The sequence below is a fragment of the Zerene cesonia genome, chromosome 1, assembly GCF_012273895.1.
Source record: "Zerene cesonia ecotype Mississippi chromosome 1, Zerene_cesonia_1.1, whole genome shotgun sequence".
In the NCBI taxonomy this organism is placed as follows: domain Eukaryota; kingdom Metazoa; phylum Arthropoda; class Insecta; order Lepidoptera; family Pieridae; genus Zerene; species Zerene cesonia.
Genome location: NC_052102.1, coordinates 4165887 through 4179122, shown reverse-complemented (window position 1 = coordinate 4179122; position 13236 = coordinate 4165887). Strand labels below are relative to the sequence as shown.

The 13236-nt window shown below is 33.1% G+C and overlaps 1 protein-coding gene across 4 annotated transcripts in view; it reads right to left on the bottom strand.

The window, feature by feature from the left end:
- LOC119839472 overlaps positions 1 to 12524 on the bottom strand; it is an 83066-nt gene extending 70542 nt beyond the window's left edge. For 3 of the 4 annotated variants that reach the window (XM_038365746.1, XM_038365774.1, XM_038365756.1), the window contains exon 1: positions 11958 to 12524. The gene's annotated coding sequence lies outside the window, so the exon portion shown is untranslated. The remainder of the gene's footprint in view (positions 1 to 11957) is intronic. The other variant, XM_038365765.1, reaches the window with a different exon arrangement.
- Between the last annotated feature and the right edge of the window lie 712 nt (positions 12525 to 13236).

The window sequence follows — 13236 nt, the reverse complement described above, 5'->3', positions numbered from 1 at the left end:
ATGACAGATTCGAAATTCAAATGTAATATTTTTTTATAATTAAGTGTAACAGTATTTATGGCCAGACTAAGTATACAGCTCGAGCGTTTGATAATCGCTAGGCGCTAATTACAGTCACCACTGGACCGATATGTTCGTGATCCTTGAGTGATATAGGCTATATATGTACCTCAGGCAAAGCCCTGGCGGGCTACTAATAGAATATAGAGCTGCGAGCTGTATCTGTCCAAATAAGTCAGGCCATACCATGCTGGTTTTGACAAGAATCAATAAGAGAAATTTATTGCATCCAAGAACAACGTTTTTTCTAATTAAACCTAAAATAATACTACATATATATATATATAAAACTCGCGTCCAAATTATAGTCTGATAGATGTTATTCTATTTACAATAAGTCCGATTAAAGATCTTTTTTTGGGTATGCTGGCAATGCAAGTCTTTTTTTTTTTAAATCTATATCTACTAAGGCAATCCTTACATTCTCAATATATTCGCTATAAGTGTATATAAATAATTAAACATTTGGTAGTTCATTATAATAATCAAAACGCTGATACCAAATGGTATATTCATACAAATTCTTAATTATTATTAATAAATGCATTTAGGTACTTTAGCAAATACAGCAAGCTAAAACCTAAAAACATGTAGGTACATATTTCTTACATTAATGAGAAAAACATTTCATGACTTAATTAGTATGCACCACACGTAAAAGTAAAGCCATTATACGTGTATGGTCGACTTAAAATTTAAATCATATTTCTAGTTATAATTTAAATAATAAATTCATTTGAAATTTACACTGGTTGAAAATAGAACATTAAATACATCCATATGAAAAGTAAAACGGAGTTGAGTTTTACAAAAAATAACGTCACTCCACACGATTAAACGAACATGTAAATAATAAAACATTAAATAAACGTTGTTTGCCGCAGCGATTTATATGGCGCTGCGGTTTTTGTAGAGCGTACACACAGATTCTACTCATTACAATAACAGATAGTTAGATGTTTAAACTACAATGACGTTACAACTTTGAAATGGCAAAAAATTAACCAAATATGTTGAATTGTCCTTGTTGACTACTTCAAGTGCACAGAGCACAAGAGAGAACACTCAACTCGTATTTTATTGCTATCTTTGTCAATTTTTATTGTTAAATATAAACCGAAAGCTATTTAAAATCTGAAGATGTCCAGAATATTTTTGTAAAGGTTACGCTGAACCGAAGGTGACGACACCCTCCATTTCAGAAATGAGTTGGCGGCACTGTCGTTCTTGCATTACTTAAATCAAATCAATTTTCATTCAACTTTATTATCCGGCATTAATTATAGCGACTAATTCTCATCGCGCAGTCATATAGTTTTTTCTTATTTCTACAACATTTGAATATTTTTATCAAATCTTAAATTACAAATATATTATGTTTTATTTAAACTGAAACAAAGCAATTACTTGTAATTGCTTTTTCAATGAAGCTTGGTTATTTCGAATGAATGAACTAATGAATGCAGAAAGTTGCTAATTGAGAAATTTTATCTAAGCTTAAAGTAGCTACTTTCATATTTTTATCAAAATTATAATAACTTTATTTTACAAATTATCTATGTCTATCTCTCAACATTTTCGATATCCTCTAAAATACGAAACAATTCATCTTTAGAAATTCAGATACCCTTTATTTTATGGTCTCTGCTCTTAGCCCTTCTCGGTATTCTTTGATCTCGTCTATTTGCGGATTCATCTTGATGGGGTTTCTTCCGGGTATCTTAACTGGGGACATATTTTTGCTGGACAATGGACATATTTAAATTACTAGGTATGTTTATATTTTAATATTTATAATCATCGTATTGCTATTGTTCTATCTTCTAAAGTAAACAAAAGGCAAAGAGGTACATATTTAATTGCTTTACCTATATTGGTACAAAAAATTAAAACAAACTGCGTCATCACTATTTTCTGATAGACAAGGTTTGCCAAAGATGAAATCATCTCATCATATACTAGCTGTCCGCATTAATGAGGACTAAAAATAGCAGTAATAGGTCATACTATTGCTGTGCCTGTTATTAATTTAAACGTTTAATAATATTTACGTAGGAGTTTTGGTGATAATGTTAGATATCATAAATTTATAATATATAAATGTCAAAAGAATTTAAATTTGTTTGGACAACTTTATAGTAAACCCGCATCATCAATGATGTCCAACTATCCATCCATATCCTATATCAATTATTCTACTATCTGTAAGTCAATTAGCCATCTGGACAATTCATAGTAGTCTCCTAGTTATGCTATATTTTACATTATTTATAACAATAGATGTATCGCAAAGTCATACTCAATATACAATTTTTTATAGCTGTATTCTGAGAAACAAGGATAATGTAATTTTAACAGGACGATATCCGTACGGTTACGTGGAGGAAATTGAAGAGCGAATCGAAATGTAAAATTTATTGGTAAAATCACGACACCGCCCATCGAAGGTGTACGAACCGAAATTACGTTGAAAACATATATTTATAGAGAATTTGGAAACTTTCTGTGCCACATTGGTACGTATATATGTATATTTTATGTGCGCTTTTCAAATAGGACTCGGTGTAGGGCTTTTAATCGATTTCGGCGATTAACCGCAGACAAGGCCTTCGTTTATCCCGATCTACCCGATTGGGTATGAATCGTACAATATATTTTTTACTTTTTATTCCGTATTATTATCCGTTTGAATCTTAATTTTATACCAGGCACATACTGAGTATTCTATGTATATGTTCAAATGAGTAACGTTAATTGTAATTTCATGTTTGTCATGATATTACAGTAGCTACTTCCAACATAAGCTATAAGTTCAGTGTGATAAAGCACAATACGATCGGTGTAGATGGGCGCATATTCTTGTAACACTGGCTAAGCCGCAATTTGTCAATCACCACGGGAACGCCTCACAAAAGCCTTCGATACCTTACCGCCCACTACATACGCTGGGACTACGCATTTTATTCAATTTATTGATCCATTTATTGCTAGACAATGTTGCTCGAAATAAGTTTAGATACATTACTTTATTGTGGGAGTCGAGCACACTTTTTCACGAATTGGCTATCCCGCTAACACCGGGGAAGTACACACCCCCGCAGAAAACCGGCGTGATATAGTGGTATGCCACTGTGTTTCGTACGGTGAGTGGGGGAGCTGGGGGCCCATTTCCTTTTCCTCACCCATCCCAGTCCATTTCTTCTTTCCAGTCGTCAATACTTTCCTTTTCCTTTACCCTTATAAGCGGGCAGCACATTCGCAGAGGCAATACCTCTGCGAAAGTTCATGGGCGGTGGTGATCGCTTACTATCAGGGGAACCACCAGCTCAATTGCCCGCTATGACATAAAAAAAAACTTCGATTTTTCACGTTCTGTATCAACTGTTTTGTTCATAATATATTTTATATTTTAAGACGTTTACTCATGTCATCTGTCCATTGTGTACTTACATGTTTTTTGTAAATTACGTATATTTACAATACATAATAAATTATACATTTATATTAACATATTGCTACCGAAATTTGATTTTTAATACAAATAAATTCAATGTTTATTCCATTCGCACATTCGTGAGATTGCGTTAAATTTTAATATTTTATAGGACTTGTCTTAATTTTTTCATTAGTCCAATTCTGGTATTTTGTACAACTAGTTCGTTTCACCATATATATGGGCATATTTGACCCCTTGTAGATGAAAGACTGTGTGCAAAAACCAAGTTTGTTTTATATGAAAAAACTTAGTTTTATTTTTCAGTTTTCTTTGTGATGGATGGGAGAAAATAATAATGACCTTCATACATGAATATTTTGATCATATTCCTAATTTAACTAAATACATTATAAAGCTATTATTTCATTAATTTGTTGTGTGTGTATGTGGGTGTGGAAAGCCGGGATGAACAAGGCATTTAATCCAATGATTTGAGGCTGACGAGGGTTTGGATAGTGTAAAGTTATTTTGATGTTAATTTATAATGCTATTATTATTCTAGCAAAAACTTCTCATGCGATCGGTTTGATCATTTGAAAACGACAGCCTGGGAAAGAACAGCTGTAGAACGTAAACAAATCACAGACAAAGTTGAAGATAGTAGCTAGCTAATATGTCCAAACTCAGAAACTAAGAGAACGTGCTCAATCGTATAGACAGAGATTAGTGTCACCATCGAACACGAAATCGATTCCAATTAAAAGGGCAAACATTTGTTCCACTTGATTTGCCAGTAAAAATGGGAAAATAGTTTGTGCCAAATATGTGTTGATAGATATCCAATGCATATATCAACCGAACAATTCTTCCAATTTAGCTATAAGTCATTATCTGCCATTGTTCATAATTGATTGTCTAATGATGCGTGAAAACTTAATGATGTTACGTGTCGTTTCAGTCACGATTTAAGAATAAATTTACTCTTATAAAACCGTTAGTTCAATGACCTAAATAATATATATGCGAGCTAAGGTGTACAAGTTAGCGACGCGAATGCAAGAAATATAAGCGTTAAGCGAGTTATTTATGCAGTTTTTCTTGCGTGGCAATAATAGCGGAAAGTTGATTTTAAACATTTCTCACGGTTCTCATAAATATCGAGTATTGCAACTAACGGCATGCAGTGGTCATTTTACATGGGTGTTATTACTAACAACAAGGCATAAAATCGAATACGCTATATTTATAAAAGCAGTCTCAAATCAAATGAAGACGATGCGATGGTCGACGACGAGTATTACTTTTTTTAGTTACTAGCCTAAAAAGTATCACCTATTAACTCAAAAAGAGTTGTTTTGGGAATTATTAAAAAATATGATATTAACGTAAAAGACAGGTTTTCAGTTGGGACTTAAATTTTTACATAATAAGGTCTCACATAATATTCATTAGGTCAGTAGTGACTATCTGTATAGTTATTATACACCTATTACCTATTAATTATTGTTAACTCAGCGGAACATATACTGTAGATAAAATGTAGAAAGTTTAAATTAAAATATGAAATTGGCAATTTAAAGGTGACAAGAATGATGATTTTAAAATTATAAAGAACAAATTGGGTGAGAAAGAACAATGTCGATCAATGGACATCGAGGGTTGGGTATTGATGATCGGTATCCGTCCTTTCTCATTATTCTCTCATTCCATTGAAAGTTTTGAAGTATCTAAAGTAAAAAGCGACGGAAACAAAAATAAGCGTAGGTACTTAGCAATATGACCGAAACATTACCAACTTTCATTAGAAAAAAAGGAGTTCAGATGTATTTATAAAATAAAGCTTAGTCCAAATTATCAACACTATAATGATTCAACATTTAAGTAATGGTATTAGCATGTTATGATACCATCGACACGTGTGCTAAGCGGCCCTAAAGTAGAAACACCTACTTGTGATTGTTGAGTCACAGAACATCTGGCGTTATGCAAACCTACCGATACATTACCATGTAAGTACGTATTCTTGTCCATACGGGAAGTGTTTAGTCTGCATTTGAAGACATATGGGACATTACGGACAGGAACGATGTACTTGTTTGGTGAGATGTTATAGTTAAATGTCCATAAGACCACCCCAGAATTGGTTAATTTTTTAATGCAGTATATGATTTGTTTATTTTATGTTCTACCAAAAACATCGACTTATATGTATTTACTATATTTAATTTTTAGTTTTATAGCATTGAAATGCTTTATAAATGAGAATCCCCCCCCGTGATGATGTTTTTTTTCTATTCTTTCAAAATTTCTCATGTATTTACTATATTCAATCAGTACGTTATGTTATTAAATGCATACATTCAAATGCTCAGTTTAGAAATCATAAATATAACGTTAAACATGATAACTGTTTTTGTAACAAGATAACAACTTTCATCCATCAACTGTCATTTAATAATACCATTTATATTGCGCGATAAAATTTGTTCACTGAGGTTGCAACAAAACATTGGTGTTTTATGTTTCTTGCTGGAAATCATAATTTATACAAAACGCGACGAAATATTTACTGCAATGCATTATGTGGGCCACGCACTAAAAAGATCACACTCATGTTTACGTAATCTGTAGTCAGTAACCCCATTATAGCACGTTCCTATGTTTAAACGTTTAACAAATCACAAATTATATGTTCCATTTCAATGTTTTTAGTAGGCATTTGCCATCCGTATAGCATAATATACATATATACATCGCACTAGATGATGACCATTTGAGACTGCTGATAAAAAATCTGCAAGTAGGTATTTATTAGTTTTTTAAATTTTGCGTTTACTTTTTTCGTTTAAAGACATCGATAATATAATTACTACTTTCGGTTACATAATAAAAAAGTAATGAAATCTATAGTAAAATTTATATTGGTATAGGTACATTAGAAAATCACATAATCCCGCAAATCATGTACTTACATGCACAGGTTATATGCGATGTATATGTTACTTCCTATACGTTGCGCACGCGCAAAGTAAGTTTCAGTATTTTCTATGAGAGAAAGCAGTAAATGATAAATATCTTTGACATGGCAATCCCATTAGCCCATTTTCCTTCCCATATACATACTAACGTATTTGCTAAGAAATCCGATGGAACAATATTTTCCGTTGATCAGAGCAGACTATCTGAATTGGCAAGAACCGTAAAATGTGGGGCGACGCAGCTGAGCTACCATTCACTAGATCGATACTTGATACGCACCGCGCTCTGAATGTCGCCGTGACGGGCTTCGAAGATTTATTAAGAGCAATCCTCTGAAACAAGACTAGAACCATTTCCTGACAACGGATCTATTAAAAGCTCTTCCTGTGGCTTTGCAACATTTTATTTATATATCTACAGTTATGTTTCTGGCATTTTAATTATTCATAAGACATTCGCAGTACTTCATAAAAGTAACATGACCTTTTTTGTTTTTTTTTTTTTGCGTAAAGGAATGAATGAATGAGAAGCTTAAGATACAACCACCACAACCACTTTAAGAGTATTACCCCTAAGCGAATAGTTAGGTTACTAATCCTGCTTTTATCTACATCTCTGGTAGTCTTACAAAGGGTCCAATAGAAAACAAAATTGGATTGTTATTTTCAATTTCCATGTGTTCAACCACTAAGTTCGAAGGGAGACCCCAGTCGATAATAATAATTGATGCCTATCAATAAAATCTAATTTGGTGTTATAATTGCTACTGTTTATTTAACTGTATATTGTGTTAGATATTTTATGAAATAGTTGCTTAGTTTGTTCTTTTTCTGTATGTACTTCTCATGAAAAGCAACGCTTTCAATGGTAATAATGTTATCAAATAAACAAAACTACCTACAATCAAGCCAAAAATACTTCGTCAAACAAAACTCTATGATCTGATCGCATGTTCAACACGCGTTTTCTCTGAAAATGAGTGTGAACTAACAAAAAATATATTTCGGCATTCGAATCTTAATGCCCATGATTAGAAACAGCATTTTTATAAAGTCTGCTAGAGAAATCTTGCTGCAATCAGCCCCAGTCACGCAACTATCGTAATATGGCTTAACAATTTAATTTCGTTTGATTTTTGTTTTAAACTTATTACACAATATAAAAGCACGGCATATCTTAATGTTTATTTCGAAGAATACAAAAACATAACCATTGAAGATGTTAACCATTAAAAAACGAAAACTGAAAGTATTCCTTCGCGTGTAACACAATCGCTAGATATTATGTTTAAATTATTGCGTGAATTTATTGAATAGCAATAGCATGTAATCGAAATCGAAATAGAACACAATTTAATACAAGTAAATACGCCTTTCTCATTTTCACGGAACCTCGCAAAAAATATCAATACTTTTTACTTCCAATTTCTTTAAGTAATTGAAATTGATAAAGTAGAATATGAAGGCGTGTGCGACCTTGAAATGTCCTCGCTCGGCTGCACTTGTCGGTTCCGGTCTGTGTCCTCTAATATACATTTAATGTATTTGTGATAATTTTTCTCATACAAAAAACGTAATTAAAAGAACACACGGATATATTTAGTGTTGTAGGGATCAGTGCATTGGGTGGTAAGAAATGATAATTTTAACTAACTGATCGCTCTAAATATTAGGCAATATACGTGGTATTCCTTTCCTTTCCTTTCGTTCGCTTAACGTTTTGTCCCCGATGTTTCATTTCTAGTTAAATAATATTTTATTAAATTTATTTATAACACTTTATAATTTATATTGACTTCTGTGGTTTCATGTTATATATCCGAGTTCACATTACTGCAATCCAATACGCAAACAGTGCCACCTCCGCGAGGTCCAGACAAGTCATGCATTAATGAAAGTAATCAGTCTAACCTCGACCCCGATTGTACAGAACCCGGTAAATGAATTGGCATGAAAACTAATTATTACTTGACCCCAAGCTATTAACCAGATTATGGCCTAGACCTGCGATATATTATTATGTAACTTATTTTTCTTGTGATCGTATTTTGTTTTATAATACAAAATATACGTATGTAGTCACGTAGCTAATAGTGTATTGTACGATTAGATGAGAAAATTTATTTTCTGACAGTTCTTGTTTATATGAGAATAAAAATAATAAGCAAATCCGTAAGATAAGAAAGTTGATTCCATACGAAGGTAAAAGATTTTCAGGATGAGGTAAGAAACGGACCCCTTGAGCCATAAATAACGAGATTTATACGTCAGCGGTATTCTTATGTTATATGCGAAGGCGGATATGGCTACTTAAAATTGTATTTCAAATTATTATTAAATTTCTTTTATCTTATTTAAATCTTATCTCTTCATAAAACAGAAAGTGGGTAATAAAAATTGGCATTTTAGTGAATTTATTATTCTTGGATAATATTTGCCTATTTTGTATTGTTTATCTTACTTTTATTACATCAGAAATATTGTGAATACATAAATATAATATGTAAATCGAAAGTGATATTTCCTTTAATGTAGTTAGTTGCTTGTCCTAGTTCATGCCATTTTTAGATAAGATGGAAAGTTACCTATAAAGTTGCTAACAAACAGTTAATTCGAAATAAAAATAAATCAATCCGTATATGTGGAGGCAGAGTGTTAATCATTATTCAGGCTTCTCTAAGTAAAAATCTGAAATTTAACTTTCCATTTCAGTACGTTAAGCACATATTTTTTTTACTATTAAACCAGTTTTTATTGATTAGCTTATTTTGAATCAAAGGAAAGTGTTAATCAAAAGCAGAATGAAGAAGGTTCTCATGCAGGTACAAGTCGCCATTTGGTTTTGAGTAACTGCTACATAATTTCCTTGTTTCTTTAACACATTTAATTGCTCTATAAAAACTTCACCTTTTTTATGCAATACTACAAAGTAAGTATTATCATAATTTTATCTTTTAAAAATTTAAAACACATTGAATGAGTTATCATCAAACACAATCATTTATGCCTTAAAGCATGCTAATGAGTGCGTGTTTGGAGAGTTGAATATTTCAAAAGCAATTCTATTCAGCTATTATAATTTTAATTCTTTAATGTCAATTGGATACTAAAATGGAAACAGGATGCGCTAAATTATCCAATTCAAACGCAATATGAAAATGCATAGATGTGTATGATTGCAACTTGCAAGTATGCAAGTGCCTATAGCAAGATATTGTTTATACAGTGTCACATTGGTATCTTAACATTGTTGTACTTAAGTGCCAAAGTTTTTGGTCCATTGTGGTACTCCCCTGACATCCTCATTTATATTTAAAATACTGCAAAGTCGTGTTCCTCATCACGGAAGTGGGGTTTTATTATAAAGTTTACCCCGTATGTTTATTATAGCGCTCTAGTTCATTACACGTACGAAGTGAGTGGAAGTACGTATTGTCGTCCCTCGAGAGCGCTAATGTGCGACGCAGATAAGTAGACCCTACATTCATACATTACCTAGGAACTACTTACTACGCAATATGGCGTTAGAAACATGCACACTAAAGCGTACTCTACCAGCATGCTGCTAGAATTTAAGAGCCGTTGATATTCAAGCAATACCTATCGCATAAAGACCGACTGTTTGAAGAAAATTTTATTTGAAATCTGGCTTATTTACGTTTATTTTTAAATATAGATATGACATTATTTAAATAAATATTATAATATTTACCTACCTAAGATTAACGAATATTTCATTATAATGGATGAAATGTAGTCAAATCCTTTTAAGGTTAAATTATCATATAATCAGTAATACTAACATTGTCTATTAGATGATAGGTCCTACCTATACTTATACCTAGTCCATTCCTAAAATTTCTTTAGAAATGTAGAAAATTGTAAATTTAGCCAGAACGGTTATGCATTTAGGTAAAACGCGACGGAGATTTCGTTACTGTACAAGCACTCTTAATGTTACCGATGGTATGCTCCAATTTTCTATCAAAGTAAAAATATTTATGTTAGCGTCGCAATAAAAATAGTGGTCGGCGTCACAGCTCCTGTCGTGCAACGTGCTCTCGATGGCATCATTCTGAGTCACAACCCGATCCACTGATGACATCTCATTCTGTTTGGTATTGTTTACAAACATTTTATTTCACAACTGCTACTTGCTAAAGAAACTGCAAGCAATCATTACTATCCCTATAATTAGATTAATTTCATATTTATCTAATGATTACGAATCAGATGACAAATAAATTACATTAGATAGGTAGCTATATCCACGCATTGATATAAATTCAAGACTTACAACACACTAATACACATAATAGTATATCCCATTTAAATCTTGACACGTGTCGCATTTAGATACAATATTATCTACATATTCGTAGCTAATTCGTTTAATTTCCCATGGGACTAATGATTCTCTTAAAAGCTATTTCTATTCCTGAGCGTGTTCACAGCGCTAGGGAATGTCCATTTCGTAGGATATTTACTAAGATATTAAATGTATTTGTTTAATAAATAAATACATTTGAAATAAATTATTAAAAGTCTTACTAAAGTGCCTCGGAGTACATTTGGTTTAGTAAGAGTTATATAATTTTCTGCATAGTAAATAATCACGCATATAAACAAAAAATGCACGCGAGAAGTGGAAGTTAAAAGCTATGCCCGTCCAACGACCTCATCGCGACGCCATTGTGCCTCAGACCGGTGCTCATGAAATATGAATGCTTCGCCTGAAAGAACTACAAGTCCCTAGCTTGTACGCCATAGTTGCCTATAACCCCTAATATTGACACAAAAAGCCTAAGGGCGATATGTGATTCGTGGCTCTAAAACGAAACTCGTCTAAATTTTATTTCTTTCTCACACGCAGCCTATTATGCAAAACCCGTCTCCATTGTACGATATTCCCATAAAAAACCAGTCAATTTACTTGCCGTATAATGGAGTTCGTGACTTTCAAACCTGCACCTTCTTAGTAATAAAAGCACCTATAGTTACTTCATTAAAGTCCCCAAAATATACGTGCGTTGTTAAAGTTTTATAAATATTTAATTAGATTACTAGACTAAGCAATTAGAAATTCGAAATACAACATTATAACCCGTGGAAAAATCTGTTGATATCGTTATTAAATATTCTTTAATTTTTAGTTTATCTAATTTCATATAATATATGCCGGGTTTTAAAAACCATATAAACCGACAAGTATGCAAATCAGATGAAGCTTATTATTATTACAATCAATACACTAAAATTCTTGGTAGATTGATATTTCTTCAAACAATAAATATTTGACTGAAAATGAAACGCTTGCTAGTTATAATATATATAATGTAAAACAACTAAACAATGGTTGAAATTATGAAAATCTAAGAAAAGCAAAAAACATGAATCAATATATAAAATTCCATGTAACTAATGATAAAAGCAATGTAAAAACAAAGAAACGACGGTCAACTTAATCGAATACATTTACTTACCCGTAAATATCGATATGTCCTGAATTGACGAAGATGCAGGAGTTAAAGGTGCATCGCAGTAATCAGTTAGCACAGTGCATATTATTCTCAAGGTAAACAAAGATTACGTAAACGCAATCCCACGCACGCACGTCACCCGATCGATTTTCAAACTTTCGAATACGCCCACTTACATTTTATAAAAGAGCAACAGCCGACAAGGCCAAAATCCCTAGAACAGCTTCTTACACCGCATCCAAAGCACAAAGTTGTCCGTGCCCTTGAAGTCTTACAGGTTATATTATCGATAAAGCACAACACACTCACTGTCAGTTGGGACAAACAATCACACGACAACTTTGAAGCCGGGTTCGTTGGATAATAATACTGAATCTAGAGTCTTAATAGTTCATTAGTGTGAGCGCTGTCGATTGCGAATTAGGTATAAATATTAGTGATGCGGTCGTAGCAGACCGCGAACGAAATGACAACACGCATTCCCTCGTAGTCAAACAGTGACTGAACGGCGAGGGCGCCGCCGACCGTATGGCGCGCGAGGACCCCGCGCCTCGCCGTGTTCCATAGTCCATACCGCCACCGCCGGTGCCGCCGATGCCTGCCGCCGGCTGCGCGCGCCACTCTGCATTCGCCGCTTAAAACGAAAACAATCACAAGAAGCTTCCACTGATGTTTGTATAAATAAACATTCTCAATAAATTATTACAATATAAGCCTTGTAAAATTTATAGGGTATATAATATTTCATAATAACATGAAATTACCTGTGTGTTGTTGCTGTGGTAACTAGTGGAACGATTTTATTATTTTAAAGTTTTCATATCACAGAATAAATGGGCATATATAAATGAGCTTAAACTAAAATGGACATATTCAATATTAGGAAATATAAGGCTCTCTGAAATTATTTTGGACAGCAAATAATTTACATTATTGTACAATATTGATCATTTTAACACCAATATAGCTAAATAATATTGGAAAGATTAGCGTTTGTGACACAATAGAGAGAGATTATGGCCACTCGATAATGTCAAGAACATAGTGTCAGGATTGAGACCTTATCGCATCGCCAGGAAGGCGAGGGTGAAAAGTGTACACAACCTGCGAGTGTCACTGCTTCATCCCCATTCATCAATAATGATTAATCATTGAAGCAAGGTTAACAGAACTTTCCTGTTGAAATAAATCACATTTTCACCTATAGCCTTGTAAATGACACCTTAAAAATAGCTCAGTTACTAGGCTCTTGGCCGCAGCTTCGCTCGCCTTAGATTCGGAG